Here is a 22573-nt window from a genome sequence, read left to right on the forward strand (position 1 = left end):
AAATCCTCTATCCATGCTAATATATTACCACCAACTACGTGAACTTTTATCTTGTGCAGTAACCTTTTGTATGGCACCTTGTCAAATGCCTCCTGGAAGTCCAAATACACTGGTTCCCCTTTATCCATCCTGTTCGTTATATCCTCAAAGAATTCAGCAAATTTGTCAAACATGACTTCCCCTTCATAAATCCATGCTGACTCTGCCTAGCCCAATTATGCTTTTCCAAATGTCCTGCTACTGCTTCTTTAATAATGGACTCCAACATTTTCCCAACCACAGATGTTAGGCTAACTGGTCGATAGTTTCCTGCTTTTTGTCTGCCTCCTTTTTTAAATAGGGGCATTACATTTGCACTTCTCCAATCAGCTGGGACCTCCCCAGAATCCAGGGCATGTTGGTAAATTACAACCAATGCATCCACTATCCATGCCGTTACTTCTCTTAAGACCCGAGGATGCAATCCATCGGGTCCAGTGGATTTATCCACCTTTAGTCCCATTATCTTACTGAGTACCACCTCCTGAGTGATTGTGATTGTGTTAAGTTCCTCCCCGTCTATAGCCCTTTGACTATCCACTGTTGGGATATTGTTAGTGTCCTCTACCTTAAAGATTGACACAAAATATTTGTTCAGTGTTTCTGCCATCTCCGTGTTCCCCATCACTAATTCCCTGGTCTCATCCTCTAAGGGACCAACATTTACTTTAGCGACTCTTTTCCTTTTTATATACCTGTAGAAACTCTTGCTATCTGTTTTTATATTTCGTGCTAGTTTACTTTCGACTATCTTCTCTTTCTTAATAATTTTTTTAGTCATTCTTTGCTGGCTTTTAAAAGCTTCTCAATCTTCTGTCCTCCTACTAGCTTTGGCCACTTTGTATGCCCTTGTTTTTAATTTGGATACCGTCCTTTATTTCTTTAGTTAGCCATGGATGGCTATCTTTTCATTTACACCCTTTCCTCCTCACTAGAATATATTTTTCTTGAGAGTTGTGAAATATCTCCTTAAATATGTGCCACTGTTCATCAACCGCCCTATCCTTTAATCTATTTTCCCAGCCCACTTTGGCCAACTCTGCCCTCATAACTTCATAGTCTCCTTTATTTAAGCTTAGTATGCTGGTTAGAGATCCAACTTTCTCACCCTCCATCTGAATTTGAAATTCAACCATGCTATGATCACTCATTCCAAGGGGATCCTTTGCTTGGAGATTATTTATTAATCCTGTCTCATTACACAGGACCAAATCTAAGATAGCCTGCCACCTGGTTGGTTCTGTTACATACTGCTCAAGGAACCCGTCCCTTATGCACTCTATGAACTCTTCCTCAAGGTTACCCTGACCAATTTGATTTCTCCTATCAAAATGGAGGTTTAAATCACCCATGATTATTACTGTTCCCTTTTTACAAGCCCCCACTATTTCTTGGTTTATGCTCTGATCAACAGAGTTGCTACTGTTAGGGGGCCTATAGACTATGCCCACCAGTGACTTTTTCCCCTTATTATTCCTTATCTCCACCCAAACTGTTTCAACTTGCTGATCATTTGAGTCAATATTGTTTCTCACAATTGCAGCGATTCCATCCTTTTTCAACAGAGCTATCACATCTCCTTTTCCTTTTTGTCTGTTCTTCCGGATTGTCAAATACCCCTGAATATTTAGTTCCCAGTCTTGGTCACCTTGCAACCACGTCACTGTAATGGCTATCAGATCACACCCATTTGTATCCATTTGCATCTATTTTGAAGATGTATTCACTGACCTTGACCACTGGTCTGAGGCCACGAACCTTCTTTGGGCACTGAAGCCGGGTGGTGGGGGATGGGGGAGGTGGTGGGCGACACAGTGACGGCCTCGGTGATCTGGTCTCACATCGTTCCTTCTGGAAGGCCACCTGGCCCCTGTGGGTAGAGGACCTGTCTTGCCGTGTTGACCCCCTGTACAAAGCTGGAGTGCTGCGTGTGAGACCCTGTGTGCCCATTCCTGGGCTTACTGAACCATTTGTGTTAGTGCTGAAGCACTTTGTCCATTATTTTGATGTGCTGAAGACTCATATATTAAGAGTAAGAGGGTAACTAAAGAAAGGGTAAGGCCGATTAGAGACCATGAGGGTAATCTTTGTGTGGAGGCGGAAGATGTCGGTAAGTTTCTTAACAAATACTTTGCATCTGTTTTCACAAAGGAAAGGGGTAATGCAGATACTGCTATCGAGGAGGACTGTGATATTCTGGATGAAATAAATATAGTGAGAGAGGATGTATTAAGGGGTTTAGCAGCTTTGAAAGTAGATAAGCCCCCAGGCCCGGATGAAATGCATCCCAGGCTGTTGAGCGAAGTAAAAGAGGAAATAGCAGAGGCCTTGACCATCATTTTCTCGTCCTCTTTGGATTTGGGCATGGTGCCGGAGAATTGGAGGACTGCTAATGTAGTACCCTTGGTTAAGAAGGGAGAAAGGGATAGGCCGAGTAATTACAGCCCTGTCAGCCTAACCTCAATGGTGGGAAAATTATTGGAAAAAATCCTGAAAGACAGCATAAATCTACATTTGGAAAGGCAAGGATTAATTAGGGACAGTCAGCATGGATTTGTTGAGGGAAGATCGTGTTTGACTAACCTGATTACATTTTTTGAGGATGTAACCAAGAGGCTCAATGAGGGTATTGTGTATGATGTAATGCATATGGAATTTGCAAAGCCTTTGATAAGGTCCCAGATGATAGACTGGTCATGAATGTTAAAGCCCATGGGATCCAGCTCAAAGTGGCAAGTTGGATCCAAAATTGGCTTGGAGGTAGGAAGCAAAGTGTAATGGTTGATGGATGTTTTTGTAACTGGAAGGATGTTTCCAGTGGGGTTCTGCAGGGCTCAGTACTGGGTCCCTTGCTTTTTGTGGTATATATCAATGATTTAGATTTGAATATAGGGAGAATGACATTAAAATTGGCTGTGTGGTTGATAATGAAGTGGAAAGTCATGGGCTGCAGGAGGATATCAATCTACTGGTCAGGTGGGCAGAGCAGTGGCAAATGGAATTTAATTCAGAGAAGATGCACTTTGGGAGGGCTAATATGGAAAGTGTATACACATTAAACGGTAGGCCACTTAATAGTGTAGATGAACAAAGGAACCTTGGAGTGCTGGAAAGTAGCAGACCATGTGGATAAGGTGGTTAAGAAGGCATAAGAACATAAGAACATAAAAACATAAGAAATAGGAGCAGGAGTATACCATACGGCCCGTCGAGCCTGCTCCGCCATTCAATACGATCATGGCTGATCCGATCATGGACTCAGAGCCATCTCCCTGCCCGCTCCCCATAACCCTTTATTCTCTTATCGTTCAAAAAACTGTCTATTTCTGTCTTAAATTTATTCAATATCTCAGCTTCCACAGCTCTCTGAGGCAGTGAGTTCCACAGATCCACAACCCTCTGAGAGAAGAAATTTCTCCTCAATCAGTTTTAAATGGGCGGTCCCTTATTCTAAGATTTTGCCCTCTAGTTCCAGTCTCCCCTATCAATGGACAATCCTCTCTGCATCCACCTGGTCAAGCCCGTTCATAATCTTATACATTTTGATAAGATCACCTCTCATGCTTCTGAATTCCAATGAGTAGAGGCCCAACCTACTCAACCTTTCCTCATAAGACAACACCCTCATCTCCAGAATCAACCTTGTGAACTTTCCCTGAACTGCCTCCAAAGCAAGTATATTCTTTCTTAAATATGGAAACCAAAACTGCACGCAGTATTCCAGGTGTGGCCTCACCAATACCCTGTGTAACTGTAGCAGGACTTCCCAGCTTTTCTACACCATCCCCTTTGCAATAAAGGTCAAGATTCCATTGGCTTTCCTGATCATTTGCTTTACCTACATTCTATCCTTTTGTGTTTCTTGCACAAGTACCCCCAGGTCCCACTGTACTGCAGCACTTTGCATTCTCTCTCCGTTTAAATAATAACCTGCTCTTTGGTTTTTTCTGCCAAAGTGCATGAGCTCACATTTTCCAAATTATACTCCATCTGCCAAATTTTACCCACTCACTTAGCTTGTCTATGTCCTTTTGCAGATTTTTTGTGTCCTCCTCACACATTGCTTTTCCTCCCATCTTTGTATCATCAGCAAACTTGGCTATGTTACACTCGGTCCCTTCTTCCAAGTCGTTAATATACATTGTAAATAATTGGCATCCCAGCACTGATTCCTGCAGCACACTACTAGTTGCTAATTGCCAACCCGAGAATGAACCATTTATAGCGACTCTCTGTTTTCTGTTTGTTAGCCAATCCTCTATCCATGCTAATATATTACCCCAACCCCGTGAACTTTTATCTTGTGCAGTAACCTTTTATGTGGCATCTTGTGAAATGCCTTCTGCAAGTCCAAATACACCACACCCACTGATTCCCCTTTGTCCACCCTGTTCGTTGCATCCTTAAAGAACTCCAGAAAATTTGTCAAACATGAATTCCCCTTCATAAATCCATGCTGACTCTGCCTGACCGAATTTTGCTTTTCCAAAAGTCCTGCTACTGTTTCTTTAATAATGGACTCCAACATTTTCCCAACCATAGATGTTAGGCTAACTAGTCTATAGTTTCCTGCTTTTCGTCTGCCTCCTTTTTTAAATCGGGGCGTTACATTTGCAGTTTTCCAATCTGCTGGGACCCTCCAGAATCCAGGGAATTGTGGTAAATTACAACCATTGCATCCACAATCCCTGTCGCTACTTCTCTTAAGACCCTAGGATGCAATCCATTAGGTCCAGGGGATTTATCTGCCTTTAGTCCCCTTATCTTACTGAGTACCACCTCCTCAGTGATTGTGATTGTGTTAAGTTCCTTCCCCCTATAACTCCTTGACTTTCCACTGTTGGAATATTGTTGGTGTCCTCTACCGTCAAGACTGAAACAAAATGTTTGCCTTTACTGGCCGAAGCATAGAATATAAGAGCAGGGAGGTGATGCTTCAATTGTATAATACTTTGGTTAGGCCAAAGTTGGACTACTGCATGCAGGAGATTTACTAGGATGCTGCGTGGAATGGAGAATCTTAGTTATGAGGACAGATTGGATAGGCTGGGTTTGTTCTCATTGGAACAGAGGAGGTTGAGAGGAGACCTCATTGAAGTGTACAAAATATTGAGGGGCCTGGACACAGTGGATAGTAAGGGCCTATTTGCATTGGTGGAGGGGTCTATTACGAGGGGCATAGTTTTAAGGTTGTTGGTGGAAGGTTTAGAGGGGATTTGAGTGGCGGGGGGTGGCTTCTTTATGCAGAGAGTTGTGTGGATCTGGAACTTGCTGCCTGGAAGAGTGGTGGATGCAGAAACCCTCACCACTTTTAAGAGATGGTTGGATGGGCACTTAAATTGCAGTAACCTGCAGGGTTACGGACCTAGAGCTGGTAATTGGGATTAGACTGGATGGCCTTTTGTTGGACGGCGCAGATATAATGGTAAGTACTGCGTGAAATAGAATACGGCCAGGGTGATCTCCTGGAGTAGTTTCCATCACCTGGATGGGTCGGAGAGGAATTTTCCCAGATTTTTCCTCCGTAAATTGGCCTGGGTTTTTATCTGGTTTTTGCCTATCCCAGGAGATCACACGGCTCCGGTTGGGGTGGAGTGCAGAATGTTTCAGTATAAGGGGTGTCGCAGTTGTGTGCGGCGGACTGGTTGGGCTGGGTGCTCTTTGCCTTTCCGTCATTATTCATAGATTTATATCTAACCTTTAGGGCTGCTGACCAAGGACTATGCAGCTCTTTATCGGCCGGCGTGGACACGATGGGCCGAAATGGCATCATTCTAAAACATTGGTGGAAATTGTCTATAGGCGTCCAAACAGTAATGGTAATGTAGGGGACGGCATCAAAGAGGAAATTAGAGAACCATGCAACAAGGTTACTATAGTAATCATAGGTGACTTTAATCTACTTATAGACTTGCCAAACCAAATTAGTAATAATACTGTGGAAGATGAATTCCGGGAGTGTGTACGAGATGGCTTTTTAGACCAGTATGTTGAGGCACCTACTAGGAAACAGGCTATCCTAGATTGAGTATTGTGTAATGAGAAGGGATTAATTAACAGTCTCCTTGTGCGGGGCCTTTTAGGGAAGAATGTCCATAACATGATTGAATTCTTTATTAAAATGGAAAGTGAAGTAGTACAAACCGAAACTAGGGTCCTCAATAGAAACAAATAAAATTCTGCACGGGATTGGACAGGTTAGATGTTGGAAGAATGTTCCCAATGCTGGGTAAGTCCAGAACCAGGGGTCACAGTCTAAGGATAAGGGGTAAGCCATTTAGGACCGAGATGAGGAGAAACTTCTTCACTCAGAGAGTTGTGAGCATGTGGAATTCTCTTCCACAGAATGTTGTTGAGGCCAGTTCGTTAGATATATTCAAAAGGGAGTTAGAAGTGGCCCTTACGGCTAAAGGGATTAAGGGGTATGGAGAGAAAGCAGGAATGGGGTACTGAAGTGCATGATCAGCCATGATCATATTGAATGGTGGTGATGGCTTGAAGGGCCGAATGGCCTACTGCTGCACCTATTTTCTATGTAAACAAAGGAAACTCCGAAGGTATGAGGAATGAATTGGCTATGATAGATTAAAAGGCATGACGACGGATAGGCAATGGCTAACATTTAAGGAACGAATGCATGAATTGCAACAGTTTATACATTGCTTTCTGGCATAAAGACAAAAAAGCAATCATGGCCCAACCATGGCTAACAAAAGAAATTTAGGATAACATTGGATCCAAAGAGGAGTTATACAAAGTTGCCAGAAAAAGTAGCAAGCCTGAGGATTGGGAGCAGTTCAGAATTCAGCAAAAAAGGACCAAGAGATTGATTAAGAGGGGAAAAATAGAGTATGAGATTAAACTTGCAAGGAAGATAAAAACCGACTGCAAAAAGTTTCTACAAGTACATAAAAAGAAAAAGATTAGTGAAGACAAATAGAAGTCGTTTACAGTCAGAAATGGGATAATTTATAATGGGGAGCAAGGAAATGGCAGAACAATTAAATAAATACTTTGGTTCTGTCTTCACGGAAGAGGACACGAAAAATGTCTCAGAAATGCTAGGGAACCAAGGGTCTAGTGAGCAAGAGGAATTAAAGGAAATGATTATTAGTAAGAAAATAGAGCTGGAGAAACAAATGGGACTGAAGGCCGATAAATCCCCAAGGCCTGATGATCTGCATCCCGGAGTAGTAAAAGAGGTAGCCATGGAAATAGTGGATGCATTAGTTGTCATCTTCCAAAATTCTATGGATGATGGAACAGTTCCTGCAGATTGGAGGGTGGAAAATGTAACCCCACTATTTGAAAAAGGAGGGAGAGAGAAAACAGGGAACTACAGACCAGTTAGCCTCACATCAGTAGTAGGGAAAATGCTAGAGTCTATTATAAAGGATGTGATAACGGGACACTTGGATAATATCAACGGGATTAGACAAAGTCAACATGGATTTATGAAAGGAAAATCATGTTTGATAAACCTACTGGAGTTTTTTTGAGGATATAACCGATAGAATATATAAGAGAGAACCAGTGGATGTAGTGTATTTGGATTTTCAGAAGGTCTTTGATAAAGTTCCACATAAGAGGTTAGTGTGCCACATTAAAGTACATAGGATTGGGGGTAATATATTGGCATGGATTGAAAATTGGTTAACTGACAGTAAACAGAGAGTAGGAATAAACAGGTCTTTTTCAGGGTGGCGGGCAGTGACTAGTGGGGTACTACAGGGATCAGAGCTTGGGCCCCAGCTATTCACAATATATATAAATGATTTGGATGAGGGAACCAAATGTAATATTTCCAAGTTTGCTGATGATACAAAACTAGGTGGGATTGTGAGTTGTGAGGAGGATACAAAGACGCTGCAAGGCGATTTAGATAGGTTGAGTGAGCGGGCAAACACATACATGGCAGATGCAGTATAGCGTGGATAAATGGGTGAAGTTATCCACTTTGGTAGGAAAAACATAAAGACAAAGTATTATTTGAATGGTGATGGCTTGGGAAGTGTCAATGTACAGAGGAACCTGGGCGTCCTTGTACACCAGTCATTGAAAGCAAACATGCAGGTGGAAGGCAAATGGTATGTTGGCCTTCATTGCAAGAGGATTTGAGCACAGGAGCAAGGATGTCTTACTACAGTTATACAGGGTCTTGGTGAGACCACACCTGGAGTATTGTGTGCAGTTTTGGTTTCCTTACCTAAGAAAGGATATACTTGCCATAGAGGGAGTGCAGCGAAGATTCACCAAACTTGTTACACTCATAATAAATGGTCAGACTGAGTACTGTGTGTAATGTGTGACCTTAGCTCCTTTATTAAGGTTCCAGAGTGCAGGTCCCTCGTGGGTGGCCTGCTTATATACTGTGCTCCCAAGGGATGCTGGGATCCCTTGGGACTCCAACAGGTAGGCCCTCTGGTGGTCAGGTATGACGCAGGTTACAAGGGGTTAAATACATAACATCACTCCCCCGTGAAGTCAACAGTAAACTTATTTACAAGGTGAGACGATCTGGGGCTTTGCGCTCCCTTGTCGATCGTCTCGGTACAAATGCTGGTGTGGATGTTGCTCAGTTCTTTACTGTGCTGCTGGACAGCCGGCCTTGCCGGGTGGCTGGGGATGATGAGTTTGGTTTGGTGGTCAACTGTGATGTCAGTTGCCACTTGTGTGTGAAACATAGAAACATAGAAACATAGAAAATAGGTGCAGGAGTAGGCCATTCGGCCCTTCTAGCCTGCACCGCCATTCAATGAGTTCATGGCTGAACATGCAACTTCAGTACCCCATTCCTGCTTTCTCGCCATACCCCTTGATCCCCCTAGTAGTAAGGACCTCATCTAACTCCTTTTTGAATATATTTAGTGAATTGGATTCAACAACTTTCTGTGGTAGAAAATTCCACAGGTTCACCACTCTCTGGGTGAAGAAGTTCCTCCGCATCTCGGTCCTAAATGGCTTACCCCTTATCCTTAGACTGTGACCTCTGGTTCTGGACTTCCCCAACATTGGGAACATTCTTCCTGCATCTAACCTGTCGAACCCCGTCAGAATTTTAAATGTTTCTATGAGGTCCCCTCTCATTCTTCTGAACTCCAGTGAATACAAGCCCAGTTGATCCAATCTTTCTTGATAGGTCAGTCCCGCCATCCCGGGAATCAGTCTGGTGAATCTTCGCTGCACTCCCTCAATAGCAAAAATGTCCTTCCTCAGGTTAGGAGACCAAAACTGTACACAATACTCCAGGTGTGGCCTCACCAATGCCCTGTACAACTGTAGCAACACCTCCCTGCCCCTGTACTCAAATCCCCTTGCTATGAAGGCCAACATGCCATTTGCTTTCTTAACCGCCTGCTGCACCTGCATGCCAACCTTCAATGACTGATGTACCACGACACCCAGGTCTCTTTGCACCTCCCCTTTTCCTAATCTGTCACCATTCAGATAATAGTCTGTCTCTCTGTTTTTACCACCAAAGTGGATAACCTCACATTTATCCACATTATACTTCATCTGCCATGCATTTGCCCACTCACTAACCTATCCAAGTCGCTCTGCAGCCTCACAGCATCCTCCTCGCAGCTCACACTGCCACCCAACTTAGTGTCATCCGCAAATTTGGAGATACTACATTTAATCCCCTCATCTAAATCATTAATGTACAGTGTAAACAGCTGGGGCCCCAGCACAGAACCTTGCGGTACCCCACTAGTCATTGCCTGCCATTCTGAAAAGTATCCATTTACTCCTACTCTTTGCTTCCTGTCTGACAACCAATTCTCAATCCATGTCAGCACACTACCCCCAATCCCATGTGCTCTAACTTTGCACATCAATCTCTTGTGTGGGACCTTGTCGAACGCCTTCTGAAAGTCCAAATATACCACATCAACTGGTTCTCCCTTGTCCACTCTACTGGAAACATCCTCAAAAAATTCCAGAAGATTTGTCAAGCATGATTTCCCTTTCACAAATTCATGCTGACTTGGACCTATCATGTCACCTCTTTCCAAATGCACTGCTATGACATCCTTAATAATTGATTCCATCATTTTACCCACTACCGATGTCAGGCTGACCGGTCTATAATTCCCTGTTTTCTCTCTCCCTCCTTTTTTAAAAAGTTGGGTAAGATTGGCTACCCTCCACTCTATAGGAACTGATCCAGAGTCAATGGAATGTTGGAAAATGACTGTCAATGCATCCACTATTTCCAAGGCCACCTCCTTAAGTACTCTGAGATGCAGTCCATCAGGCCCTGGGGATTTATCGGCCTTCAATCCCATCAATTTCCCCAACACAATCTCCCGGCTAATAAGGATTTCCCTCAGTTCCTCCTCCTTACTAGACCCCCCGACCCCTTTTATAACCAGAAGGTTGTTTGTGTCCTCCTTCGTGAATACCGAACCAAAGTACTTGTTCAATTGGTCCGCCACTTCTTTGTTCCCTGTTATGATTTCCCCTGATTCTGACTGCAGGGGACCTACATTTGTCTTTACTAACCTTTTTCTCTTTACATATCTATAGAAAGTTTTGCAATCCATCTTAATATTCCCTGCAAGCTTCTTCTCAGACTCCATTTTCCCTGCCCTAATCAAACCCTTTGTCCTCCTCTGCTGAGTTCTAAATTTCTCCCAGTCCCCAGGTTCGCTGCTATTTCTGGCCAATTTGTATGCCACTTCCTTGGCTTTAATACTATCCCTGATTTCCCTTGATAGCCACGGTTGAGCCACCTTCCCTTTTTTATTTTTATGCTAGACAGGAATGTACAATTGTTGTAGTTCATCCATGCGGTCTCTAAATGTCTGCCATTGCCCATCCACAGTCAACCCCTTAAGTATCATTCGCCAATCCATCCCAGCCAATTCACGCCTCATACCTTCAAAGTTAGCCTTCTTTAAGTTCTGGACCATGGTCTCTGAATTAACTGTTTCATTCTCCATCCTAATGCAGAATTCCACCATATTATGGTCACTCTTCCCCAAGGGGCCTCGCACAACGAGATTGCTAATTAATCCTCTCTCATTACATAACACCCAGTCTAAGATGGCCTCCCCCCTAGTTGGTTCCTCGACATATTGGTCTAAAAAACCATCCCTTATGCACTCCAGGAAATCCTCCTCCACCGTATTGCTTCCAGTTTGGTTAGCCCAATCTATGTGCATATTAAAGTCACCCATTATAACTGCTGCACCTTTATTGCATGCACCCCTAATTTCCTGTTTGATGCCCTCCCGAACATCACTACTACTGTTTGGAGGTCTGTACACAACTCCCACTAACGTTTTTTGCCCTTTGGTGTTCTGCAGCTCTACCCATATAGATTCCACATCATCCAAGCTCATGTCCTTCCTAACTATTGCCTTAATCTCCTCCTTAACCAGCAATGCTACCCCACCTCCTTTTCCTTTTATTCTATCCTTCCTGAATGTTGAATACCCCTGGATGTTGAGTTCCCAGCCCTGATCATCCTGGAGCCACGTCTCCGTAATCCCAATCACATCATATTTGTTAACATCTATTTGCACAGTTAATTCATCCACCTTATTGCGGATACTCCTTGCATTAAGACACAAAGCCTTCAGGCTTGTTTTTTTAATACCCTCTGTCCTTTTAGAATTTTGCTGTACAATGGTCCTTTTTGTTCTTTGCCTTGGGTTTCTCTGCCCTCCACTTTTCCTCATCTCCTTTCTGTCTTTTGCTTTTGCCTCCTTTTTGTTTCCCCCTATCTCCCTGCATTGGTTCCCATCCCCCTGCCATATTAGTTTAACTCCTCCCCAACAGCACTAGCAAACACTCCCCCGAGGACATTGGTTCCGATTCTGCCCAGGTGCAGACCATCCGGATTGTACTGGTCCCACCTCCCCCAGAACCGGTTCCAATGCCCCAGGAATTTGAATCCCTCCCTGCTGCACCATTGCTCAAGCCACGTATTCATCTGAGCTATCCTGCGATTCCTACTCTGACTAGCACGTGGCACTGGTAGCAATCCCGAGATTACTACTTTTGAGGTCCTACTTTTTAATTTAGCTCCTAGCTCCTTAAATTCATTTCGTAGGACCTCATCCCTTTTTTTACCTATGTCGTTGGTACCAACGTGCACCACGACAACTGGCTGTTCTCCCTCCCTTTTCAGAATGTCCTGCACCTGCTCCGAGACATCCTTGACCCTTGCACCAGGGAGGCAACATACCATCCTGGAGTCTCGGTTGCGGCCGCAGAAACGCCTATCTATTCCCCTTACAATTGAATCCCCTATCACTATCGCTCTTCCACTCTTTTTCCTGCCCTCCTGTGCAACAGAGCCAGCCACGGTGCCATGAACTTGGCTGCTGCTGCCCTCTCCTGATGAGTCATCCCCCTCAACAGTACTCAAAGCAGTGTATCTGTTTTGCAGTGGGATGACCACAGGGGACCCCTGCACTACCTTCCTTGCACTACTCTTCCTGCTGGTCTTCCATTCCCTCGCTGGCTGTGGACCCTTCTCCTGCGGTAAGACCAACTCGCTCCACGTGCTACTCACGTCATTCTCAGCATCGTGGATGCTCCAGAGTGAATCCACCCTCAGCTCCAACTCCGCAACGCGGACCGTCAGGAGCCGGAGGTGGATACACTTCCCGCACATGTAGTCGTCAGGGACACTGGTGTTGTCCCTGCGTTCCCACATGGTACAGAAGGAGCATATCACGTGACCGAGCTGTCCTGCCATGACTTAACCCTTAGATATACTTAAATTGGCGACAACAATGTTAAAAGTTACTGACTAATAAAGAAAAAGAAAAAGACAAACTACTCACCAATCAGCAGCCAATCACTTACCACGTTGGCTGTGACGTCACCTTTTGATTTCTTTCTACTTCTTTTTTGCCTTTTTTGCCTTCTCTCCCAGCTGGAGCTGCACCGGTACGCCTCTCTAGACTCCCGCCTCTCTCGATGCTCCCCGGACTGCTGAGCCTTTTATAGGCCGCTGCCTCTCTCGACTCCCGCCTCTCTCGACGCTCCCCGGACTGCTGAGCCTTTTATAGGCTGCTGCCTCTCTCGACTCCCGCCTCTGTGTGTTGGAAGGTCAAAGTTGGTGGTGTCCTCTTCAGGTTGTTCGTAGCTGTTGGTGAACTGCAATTTGATTTGGTCCAAGTGTTTTCTGTACATTTGTCCATTGGTCAGTTTGACCTAAAACACCCTACTCCCCTCTTTGGCTGTGACCGTGCCAGTGAGCCATTTGGTATCATGTCCATAATTGAGCACAAACACAGGATCTTTGATCTCAATATCGCATGACAAATTTGCGTGGTCATGGTACATACTTTGTTGATGCCGCTTGCCCTCCACGTGATCATGGAGATCAGGGTGGACAAGAGAGAACCTTGTTTTAAGTGCCCTTTTCATGAGCAGCTCTGCTGGGGGAATCCCCGTGAGTGAGTGGGGTATGATGCAGTAGCTGAACAGTACTCAGGACAACCGGGTCTGCAGGGAGCCTTCTGACACATGTTTCAAGCTTTGCTTGATGGTCTGAACTGCCCGTTCTGCCGGGCCATTGGATGCGGGCTTGACCGGGGCAGATGTGACGTATTTGATCCTATTGCAGGTCATGAATTCCTGGAATTCAGCACTCGTGAAGCACTGGTGAAGCATGGCTCATTGTCCCCGACTAGGACATCAGGCAAACCGTGCGTGGCAAACATAACCCTAAATGCCGAGGCTTTCAATGGTGGCCTTGGATGTGCTTACAGACATTATTGCACATTCAATCCATTTTGGGTAAGCGTCCTCAACAACCAAAAACATTTTGCCTCGGAATGGGCCCGCATAGTCTACATGGATCCTCGACCACGGTTTGGATGGCGATGACCACAAACTTAGCAGTGCCTCTCTGGGTGCGTTGCTCAACTGAGAGCAAGTGTTGCACTGGCGCACGCATGACTCTAAATCTGAGTCGATGCCAGGCCACCATACGTGGGATCTGGCTATGGCTTTCATCTTTACTGTAGCATGTGCAGGTAACCCTTATGTCTCCAGCAGCAGCACCCTCTGGTGTACAGGTAAGGTGTGTACAGTATAAGGGTACATTCAATGTGGCAGAACAGTGTTACAGACATCACACAGTTAACAGGCATACATACACAACAATAACGATGCTTGGGGGTGGGTGTTGTGCAGTTCACAAATATATGTGTCTCTGCCTTTCTTGGACAAGACTACACGATTGCCCCACAAAAGACAGTCCGCTTGCAGGGACAGCTCATTTTTGCGTCTGTGGAACGGCTTAATCGCTTTCTGCATCTCCAGTGGGACGCTGGACCAGCTCCCATGGAGGACACAGTTTTTTACCAAGGACAGTGAAGGATCCTGGCTGGTCCAGATCCTGATCTGGCGGGCCGTAACAGGGAATCTCTCGTTCTCAAATGCCTCCATGACCATGAGCAAGTCTGCTGGCTGTGCCATTTCCAACCCCGGTTGTGGGCAATGGTCGCCGACTGAGAGCATCTGCGCAGCTCTCTGTGCCCGGTGTGTGGCGGATTACATAGTTGTATGCTGACAGCGTGAGCGCCCATCTTTGAATGCGGGCAGAGGCATTGGTATTAATCCCTTTGCTCTCCGAGAATAGCAATATGAGCGGCTTGTGGTCAGTTTCAATCTCGAACTTGAGGCCAAATAAGTACTTGTGCATTTTTTTAACCCCGTAAACACACGCCAGAGCCTCTTTTTCAACCATGCTGTAGGTCCTTTCGGCCTTGGACAAACTCCTGGATGCATACGCAACTGGTTTCAAAATTCCCGATTCATTAGCCTGTTGTAACACGCACCCGACCCCGTATGACGACGTATCGCAAGCTAACACCAATCGTTTACATAGGTTATACAGGACAAGCAGTTTGTTTGAACTTAATAAGTTTCTGGCTTTCTTAAAGGCAGCCTCTTGTGAATTACCCCATACCCAGTCGTCTCCCTTGCGCAGTAGCACATGTAGGGGTTCTCGCAGGGTGCTTAACCCAGGTAGGAAATTACCAAAATAGTTAAGGAGTCACAGGAATGACCGCAGCTCCGTCATGTTCTGTGGTCGCGGCGCGTTCTTGATGGCCTCCGTCTTGGCGTCGGTGGATCTGATGCCGTCTGCTGCGATTCTCCTTCCTAAGAATTCGACGTCCTGTGCCAGGAAAACATACTTCGAGCATTTCAACCTGAGCCCCACGTGATCCAACCGACTAAGAACCTCCTGCAGATTCTTCAAGTGCTCCATGGTGTCCCAACCTGTAACCAATATGTCGTCCTGGAAGACCACTGTGCAAGGAACCGACTTTCGCAGGCTTTCCATGTTCCGCTGGAAGATCGCTGCGGCCGACCGAATCCCGAACGGGTACCGGTTGTAGATAAACAGACCTTTGTTCGTGTTGATGCAGGTGAAGCCTTTCGAGGTCTCCTCCAGCTCTTGGGTCATGTAGACCGAGGTCAGGTCCAGCTTAGTGAATGTCTTCCCTCCAGCCAGGGTCGCGAATAGCTCGTCTGCCTTGGGTAGCGGGTACTGGTCCTGCACCGAAAAACGGTTAATCGTTACTTTATAGTCCCCGCAAATTTTAACCGCACCGTCCTCCTTGAGTACCGGGACAATCGGACTGGCCCATTCGTTGAATTCTACCGGCACGATGATGCCTTCACGCAGTTTGTCCAGCTCAATTTCCACTTTTTCACACATCATGTACGGAATGGTCCGAGCCTTTTGGTGGATGGGTCGTGTACGGGGAACCAAATGGATCTGCACTTTCGCCCCCGAAATGCCTGGCTCGAATAAAGAAGGGAACTTGCTAAGAAGCTGGGTACATGCGGTGTCTTCAACGGACGAAAGCGCTCGGATGTCATCCCAGTTCCAGCAGATTTTCCCCAGCCAGCTTCTGCCAAACAACTTGGGGCAATCCCCTGGCACAATCCACAGCGGGAGTTCGTGCACTGCTCCATCATAGGAGACTTTGACTTCAGCACTTACAAGGATTAGTTCCTTGGTGTAAGTCCTAAGTTTGGTGTGAATGGGGCTGAGCTTGGACCTGTGTGCCTTCTTTCCCCACAGCCTGTTGAAGACCGTTTTACTCATTATGGACTGACTTGCCCCCGTGTCCAGCTCCATAGACACTGGAATACCGTTCAATTAAACTTTCAATATTATTGGTGGACATTTCGTCGTGAACGTGTGTATCCCGTAACCTCTGCCTCCTCAGTACAAATTTCTAATTCCATCTGATCCAATGTGGATCGATCTTCCTTTGCAACGAGGTGGTTTGCAGGGTTTGCAGAATTTGCAGCTCGCCTGCACATTCGTTGGATGTGTCCCATTGTTCTGCAGCCTTTGCACGCACAGAGCTTAAAGCGGCATTGATGGGGCCGATGATCACCTCCGCAGCACCAACGGGGTGCGAACTGCCTCGCATTAACAGATGATGGCGGACTCTGGGTCAATTGAGGTGGGGCCACAGCAGCCGGCGTGTACGTTCTGTCCTGTACATTGCTGCTCAAAACCGACGTTACTTTATACACTGTACTGACCGAAACTTCTTTGTTCTGCAAATTCTGCTTGGTATTGTCGCTGGTGGACATAAATGCCTGGGCTATCGTTATGACTTTACTCAGATTTGGAGTTTCTACAGTCAACACTTTGCGAAGGGTTGTTTCATGTCTGATGCCCAGCACAAAGAAGTCTCTGAGCATTTGTTCCAGGAATCCCTCAAACTCACAATGTCCTGCAAGGTGCCTTAGTTCGGCGACGTAGCTCGCCACTTCCTGGCCCTCCAATCGTTGACACATGTAGAACTGATATCTTGCCATCAAAACGCTTTCCTTACGATTTAGGCGCTCCCGGACCAGCGTACACAGTTCTTTGTAGGATTTATCTGTTGTTTTTGCTGGGGCCAGGAGATTCTTCATGAGGCCATAGGTTGTTGCCCCACAGAGAGTTAGGAGGATCGCCCTTCGTTTGGTCTCGTTCCCGTCCCCTTCCAGCTCGTTGGCCACGAAGTATTGGTCAAGTCTCTCCACGAAGGCCTCCCAATTGTCCCCCTCTGAGAACTTCTCCAGGATGTTGACTCTTCTTTGCATTTTCGCGCGGTTGTTCGTTACCTCGTCGCCAATTGTTTCCGTCATAATAAATAGGCAGACTGAGTGTAATGAGCAAGTGTGACCTTAGCTCCTTTATTAAGATTCCAGTGTGCAGGTATCTCGTGGGTGGCCTGCTTATATACTGTGCTCCCAAGGGTTGCTGGGATCCCTTGGGACTCCAACAGGTAGGCCCTCTGGTGGTCAGGTGTGATGCAGGTTACAAGGGGTTAAATACATAACAAGACTGATTCCTGGGAGGGCAGGACTATCTTATGAGGAGAGATTGGGTCAACTGGGCCTGGATTCACGAGAGTTCAGAAGAATGATGGGGGATCTTGTTGAAACGTGTAAAGTTCTGACTGGGTTGGCCATACTGGATGTGGGGAGGATGTTTCTCCTGGCTGGGGAAGGAAATTTAGGACTGAGATGAGGAGAAATTTCTTCACTCAGCGGGTGGTGAACCTGTGGAATTCTCTCCCACAGAAGTCTGTGGAGGCCGAGTCACTGAATATATTTGAAAAGGTGATAGATAGATTTCTAGACACAAAAGGCATCAAGGGGCATGGAGAGAAAGCGGGAATATGGTGTTGTGATGGGGGGTCAGCAATGATCATATTGAATGGCGGTGCAGGTTCGAAGGGCCGAATGGCCTACTACTGCTCCTATTTTCTGTGTTTCTATGTTTCTAATATGGCACCTCATGAGCGAGACTCAGGAAATTCAGGATTCCCAATCCATTTCCGGTTTGTGCTGGGTTTTGGTTAGAGAAGTCCTTGGGCTGGTTAAACCTCTGACCCTGAGTGAGCAATGTCTTCACCGAGCGGTTAGATATACTTGCAGGTGCTCTTCAATTGCTCCACGTTGTCCAAGACCATGCTGAACAGTGAGCCCCAGTCTCGCTCGAACATGTCTCACAGCGGCTGTATGACCGTGGACCCTGGGGGTGGTGTGGGGGAATCGGTCTGGTTTACCCCCAGGCCCACTCCTGCTGGATTCTCAAAGTGCTCACCAAACCAGTTGGAAGTCCCTGAAACACAGAAAAACATCTGGGGCTGGATTTTCGACTGTCTAACGCCTGAGTTAGCAGCCAGAGGGGGCGTTAATGGGAGCGTGCGAGGTTACTGACCGGGTACGCAGCGTTTAGCGCCCCGACCGGAAATTCATTCAATGCTCAAAGGGGCGCAAAGCAGTAACACCCGTCTGCTGACGATCACTCCGATCAGGACACATTCCTGGTGCAACGCCCACACTTGTGCCCCGGTCAGTAAATTAGGTGCAGCACCAAGCTAGAAAACTGGAATGATTCACTTTCACTCATAGGTTCCAGATTTTTGGGATAGGAGCGGGTAAGATCTGCTGCAGCTTGCTTGATCTCATGCGTTGAGAGATGGCTCGCTTGGATAGAACTTAAGGAACCTTTCCCCAGGACCAGTCGTTAGAACTAGGCAGACGACAAATGTCAGCTGATCTGAGTGTGTGACATCTGGCGTTGAATCAACAGATATTGAATAGAACTGGGGGATTGGGTGGGCAAGCCTGCAGCGTCCCATCCTAGGGCAAGGAATTGCTGGCGAGCCAGGCCCAGCACTCACCTGTACGAACCCTGCCTGTATATCTGAGGGCCCAAATAGAAGGACTTTGCTCCTGGGAGAGAGTCTCGCTTGACACAGAGCGGTGATTCAGGCATTGAGAGCCAGCGCACCTAACCTGTGGCTCGCCCCATTATCTCACCGTTAAAATCAACGTCCGGGAATAATCAGGAGCACAAGGTATCCAGCGCGATGACCTCCGACCTGCGCTGTCACTGGGCGAGACGCAGAACCAGGATGGGAGAGCCACAATGTCGGTACTAGAAACACTCGGGATCTCTGAGCGATGATGGCATTTCGTGTTTTGGCTGGTTTCTTTAGCCGGTGTCATGGTGACGACTATAGACACAATTGGGTACCACTGATGCAGGCAAACGGACACCCAGACTGAAGGATGAACCATTCTAATGTACATTGATTGAGTGAGGATCAATAGTTGATGATGGGGAAAACACTGGGGCTCGAATTTCCGCTCAAATCGCCCATTTACCGCCCAGTTACCACCCGTTTTGAGAAAAAATGGAAATTCGCACCCGTTACCGCCGTTACCGCCCCCGATTAGCACTGGCGGTAATTTGGGCCGACCATTACCGCCGTTACCACCCAGTTACCACCGTTACTGTCCCCGATTAGCAGCGGTGATAACTTGGGTCGCCCATTACCACCGTTACCGCACCCGATTTGCGCCGCCGATAATTTGGGCCGCCCATTACCACTGTTACCGCTCCCGATTAGCGCTGGCGGTAATTTGGGCCACCCATTACCGCTGCCGATGTTGCAAAGCCCCCGCCCACTTTGCAGATCCCAAACAGTCGGAGAATTCCCTCCCAGCCCGAAATTCCATTAAAATGTGTTTTTAAGGCCCGCTACCGCCCGTTAACGCTGCGCTGGATACCGCCCATTGCTGGAGGACTGACCTGACTTGGGCCCAGCGACATCACTCCCTCCATTTTGCTGCAGATTCACAGTGGCTCAGAAGATGGTGGATAATGAAGAAAAGCATTTGTTGATGCAAATGTAATGATATGTGCTGTACATATTAACAGATATGTGAGGTTTGTTCAACATGACCAGCACTACTGTACTGAAGTGATTCTATGCAGAAAATGAACCTTTGTATCACTTGAATGTGACTGGGAGAACTTTTCTTCAGTCGGCTTTGGGCTGACATATATGAGGAGTTCCTGCTATAAATTGTTTGTGTGTTCGATGATTCACATTTGGACTCTGTGGTGGACGGAACATCACCTCACCAACGTGCAAACATTGTATCAGCAAGTCTATGAAGGATTGTGACCTGTAAAAGCCTTGCAAATGATTGGACAGTGCAATAAAAAAGTTCTCCTATTCTAACATCTATTCAAAGAGGCTTGTTGTCTCAGACCCACACCAGGCACTGAATTAACTCCCAGTACAGGATTGGAGAGAGAAAGGGGCTCACTGTCCCACACCGAGGGGGGAGGGGTTGTGTCCACGCAATGGGGGCTCATCCAAGTCACTGTGTGTACATAACGGCCCGAGGGGAGGGGGTCACTGTGTGTACATAATGGCCTGAGGCGGGGGGGGGGGCGGTGCGAGGGGGTCAGTCACTGGGTGCACATCCAAGTAACCATATTTCACGGGGCTTGACAGTGTTGCCGTGTGGCTATCCAGCTGTAGCAGGCGTCACACTGTAATGTATGCCCCGGTGAGGATGCTCACAGGTTGCTGGAGCTGTTGCATTGTGAGGGGCTGACCCAGTTACGTGATGTTCACAAGACTCAGGGAAACCCCAGTCAGTTGGGTCTGGGCCATCCAGGATAAGGTCTGAGTTTACAATCACACATTTACAGTTGTCTTTCATAAAAGTTGTCAAAGTCCCAGGAGTGAGTGAGACACAGTACAATAATGGTTTAATTCAATAAAATTTTATCTAAAAGTAGTAATTTTTAAAAAATGTCAACAAAGTAATAAAATAACATATTTTTGAAGAATATAAATTCTCACAACAACAAACATTATAAAGAACAAACAACAACAACAGTATAAACAGCACGGAAAAGACCCTGCCCCCTCCCACAATGCTACCTGCGCCCACCTTTCCCAACACTTTTCCCCAATCCCCCCTGACCCTTGACCCTGACCCCCTCCTGCTCCTCCTCCCACTAACAATCCCCCTGGCCCTGCCCACGTGGGGACCACAACATTCTGCACCAGCACAGCACCTCCATTTATTACTATTATTATTATTATTCTGTTTCAGATGTATTATTATTATTATTACTTACATTATGAGTTATATTCTTATATAATATTATATAATTATGAAAATTGTAAAGAATGCTCAGAAACCCAGCAAACGCTCCCAGCCCCTCTCCCATTGACACCCAAACGTTTCCAGCCTCTCTCCCACGGACACGCACCAACCTCTTCCTCTTCAAACTGTTGAATGCGGTCCTTATGTTGCCTGTGCATGCGCGGGTCACCTTTGACCCCGGAATGGCGGGAGAATGGAGGGAGAATGCACAGACAAGCGTTTGCGGCCCTGTCACACAACGGTTCAGCTTCCCTTTATACAGGAAAGCTGATCGTCGACTTTGGCCCCGCTGCGCTCCGCTCCCGCACCGCATCGCCGCCGCCGCCGCCATGGACCGTCCGAAAACCTCGGGAGCGCGCACCAGCGGCATTCCGGCCGTGGGAAAGACCCAACCGCCCCAATACCGCGTAGGATCGGGCGCGGGTGATCTCCAGGCAATTTCTAGCCCACAGGCAGCTTATTTATGAAGGGTATTGGTAGAAAGTTAGATTACACAATAAACACTGAGAAAAGCAGAAATCGGCCAAGGGAGGGTTTGCAGCCATGTTTGATAGTGACAGAGAATAAACAGACAGTGCTCCCCACACAGCCCACCCGCTCCTTGTAGATGGATATTAGGTTTTGAAGTACATGTAGTTCTTTGTGGACTCTGCTTTCTGCTTCACCAAACTGAGGATAAGAAAGGATTCCCTGAGACAGGTGGGTGAACATGTTGGTGGTGCAACAAACTGTACCAAGGGGTGGTGGGCGCTGGGTTTGTGCCCACAGCAAGTCCTCAATCGCCACTGGGCTGTTGGGGAGGGAGGGGATCTGACAGGAGATAGACCCTTCCCCACAGGAGTAACACCCCTCCCCCCACCACTGCCGGTTTAATGTGGGCGGGCCCCGGGGGGATTGCAGCCAACCTGCTCATAGGAGGTGAGGGGTTCATTTAAATATTATAATGCGGCTGGCATGCCTCAGATTTAACCTCCATTTCAAATGTAACCCTGGCTGGTCGGGTTTCTCAGGCCTCGGGGAATCAACCAGCGAAAGTGCGGCGAGACCTGCTGGATCCAGGAGGTAAGTGCCGATCCAGCATCCCTGCCTCACCCACACCCCCGCCCTGTGATGGGAGACCTCCCCCAAGGCCTCCAATCCACCCCCGAGAGCTCCCATCCCCTCTACCCCACAGGCCTCGCATTACCCCCATGAGGCCTACAAATCCCCTCCTCCCCTGAACATTCCGATTATCCCACGAGGCAACGATTCTCACCTCCACCCCACCCATCCCGGCCTGCGATCCTTACACTCCACCCCACCTCCCCCGATGCCCCGCCCAGGATCACTCCCTCCTCACCCTCCCCCGATGCCCTGCCCAGGATCACTCCCACTCCCTCCCCCGATTCCCCGCACAGCATCACTCCCAGCACCTTCCCCGATGCCCCGCCCAGGATCAATCCCCCTCCCCCGATGCCCCGCCCAGGATCACTCCTCACTCCCCCTCCCCCGATGCCCTGCCCAGGATCACTCCCCCTCCCCCTCCCCCTATGCCCTGCCCAGGATCACTCCTCCCTCCCCCGAT

This window comes from Pristiophorus japonicus, chromosome 17 (assembly GCF_044704955.1).
Source record: "Pristiophorus japonicus isolate sPriJap1 chromosome 17, sPriJap1.hap1, whole genome shotgun sequence".
In the NCBI taxonomy this organism is placed as follows: domain Eukaryota; kingdom Metazoa; phylum Chordata; class Chondrichthyes; family Pristiophoridae; genus Pristiophorus; species Pristiophorus japonicus.